Below are 2,941 nucleotides of genomic sequence, written 5' to 3' on the forward strand. Positions count from 1 at the left end.
AAGTCGTTCATAAAACTGGACTTGACATTGGCCTATGTGACATAGGAGTTAGTCGAGAAGTCGAAGAGACTTACGTGCTTTAACAAGCATAAATAACTGTTTATTTAGCACAGGTGCCCTTTCGGAATTCGCTCGGCTGCAGCAATATTCCAGAGGAATATGGAAAGTCTACTGAAATCCATTCCGAGAAGAGTCGTGTTCCAAGATGACGTCCTGATCACCGGTCGTCCCTCCAAGGAACATCTGAACAACCTGGAAGAGGTTTGACTGCGTTTGGATCAAGTGGGACTCAGACGGAAATGCTCGAAGTGCGTCTTCGTGGCGCCGGAGGTCGAATTCCTCAGGAGGAAAATCGGCACTGATCGCATCAGACCTACTGACGTGAAAACCAAGGCCATCAAGAATGCAACCAAGCTGCAGAATGTGATGGAGCTATGTTCGTTCCCGGGTCTACTCAACTACTTTGGTAACTTCCTACCTAAATTGAGCACCTTACTAGAACTATTGAGAAAAGGTGACAACCGGGTGTGGGGCGCATTGCAAGACAGAGATTTCGAGAAAGCCATCAATCTGCTTTGCTCGAACAAGCTGCTGGTACATTATGATCCATGTAAACGTTTAGTTTTTTCCTGTTACGCATCGTCATATGGAATTGGTTGCATACTCCAACAAGCCAATAAGTCAGGGAAACTTCAACCTGTTACGTATGCATCCAAAAGTGTGTCTAAAGCAGAAAGAGCCGACAGCATGGTAGAAAAAGAAACTTTCGCGTGTGTGTACGGTGTTAAAAAGATGCATCAATACATTTTCAGTCTGAGGTTCGAATTAGAGACTGATCACAAGCCGCTCATTTCATTGTTTTTTGAGAGCAAAGCTATCAATACCAACGCTTCATCCCGCAACCAAAGGTGGGCACTGACAATATGTGCCTATGATTATGTCATTCGCCACAGGCCTGGCACAGGGAATTGTGCTGATGCTTTGAGCCAGTTGCCGTTGCCCACACCGGAGGTGGAAATGCCAGAACCGGCAATTCTAATGTTAATCATGGATGCTTTTGAGAGTGAAGGAACCTCTGTCACAGCTCAACAAGTTAAGACCTGGACTAGCCAATAGCCAATTTTATCGGTAGTAAAGGGTTGCATCCTCAAAGGGGATTGGTCTGCCATACCTAAGCAAATGTGCGAGGATGCCAAACCATATATTCGTTGCAAGGACGAACTATCTATTCAAGCAGATTGCATATTATGGGGCAATGGAGTTGCAATTCCCAAGAATTGGAGCGAGAAGTTCGTGCGTGAGCTACACAGCACACATCCTGGTATAGTGATGATGAAGGCCCTCGCCAAGTCCGACGTATGGTAGCCAGGAATTGATTCTGAGCTGGAAGCATTCGAGCATCAATGCAACACTTGCATGCAGCTCAGCAAAGCACCAGCGGAATCGCCGCTAAGTCTGTGGTCATGGCCATCCAAACCTTGGTCCAGGATCCATGTAGATTTTGCAGATCGCTTTCTGGGCAAGATATTTTTATTGATGGTGGACAGTTATTCGACATGAATAGAATGCACAATCATGTTCGCTTATTCGAAGTGGATAGAATGCATAATCATGTCATCCAGTACCTCCACGGCAACCATAGAGAATCTCAATTTCATATTCGTGACACATGGTCAGCCTGACATAGTGGTGCGCGACAATGGGTTGTGCTTCACCAGTCAGGAGTTTCAGGAGTTTTTGAAACTTAATGGCATAAAACATGTAAGGTCAGCAACGTTCAAGCCTGCATCCAACAGGCAGCAGAACGTGCAGTACAAGTTATCAAGCAAAGCATGAGGAGAGTAACCCAAGGGTCACTACAGATACGCTTGTCCTGCATATTGCTGAGTTACAGGGCAAGAGCCCACGCACTCACAGGGGTCTTGCCTGCTGAACTCATGGTGAAAAGAAGTCTTAAGACCAAGCTATCTCTGGCACACCATATTTAAATAATCATGTTGAATGCAGAAGACAAAGTCAACAAGGGTACCACGATCGTGCAGCTGTGTCACGTGAGATTTTGTTAATGACCTGTATATGTGTTGAACTATGGTGAGGGTCCCAAATGTACCGCTGGCACGGCCATGGCAAAGGAGGGCAACAGAGTATTCGTTATTAAGCTCAAGAATGGGTAAAAATCCAGGAAACACATGGATCAGACAAAGCTGAGGCACATAGACGAGCCAGAGCAGTCGGACGAAGAAAACATCGACCAACCACCCTACCAGTTGTCTTCAGAGGACTCAAGGGTCATCAGTGAACCCGGAATTCCCATCACGGATCTGTTCAATAACAATGGACTTGCAATTCCTGACTTGGCCACTGCCAACCCCAAAAAGTCAGTCATCCAGCCACCAGCCACAACAGATCCGCACATTCAGCCAAGGCTGAAATCGAACTGAGACGGTCAACCCGGAAGTGCAAACCACTGGACCATCTCAACCTGTGAAAGACTGTGATAAGATTTCAGAGGGGGGTATTGTCATGTATATCCATTCTGTTTGTAGCCACCAGATGGCGTGATTGTTGGAGGACACTGAGCAGCACGCACATGATGCTGCTCAGGTATAAAAGGCCAGCCATTTTGAAAGTCAGGCATTTTGGGACTAAATAAAGCAGAGCCAAGTTTGTACCTTGCTTTGTTAAACATTACTCAGTTTGAATCTTATTGCGTTCATAACAATATGAATTCCGAGTCTGTAAGGGTTTTTGGGGAGCGCTGAGTATCGATTATATTGTCGAGAAAACAATGTGAAATTGGCTGTTGCAGAAAGCTGGAGGTGGAGCTGCAAGATCAGAGGCCGCGCTCTGCTGTGTCTCTCAATCTTGATTCTGTTGCCTCCCTTGCCGAATCTCTCACTCTGGATCCTCCTCTTCCCGTCTCTCTCAATCTGCACTTTCT

Source organism: Pristiophorus japonicus, chromosome 27 (genome assembly GCF_044704955.1).
Source record: "Pristiophorus japonicus isolate sPriJap1 chromosome 27, sPriJap1.hap1, whole genome shotgun sequence".
Lineage (NCBI taxonomy): Eukaryota > Metazoa > Chordata > Chondrichthyes > Pristiophoridae > Pristiophorus > Pristiophorus japonicus.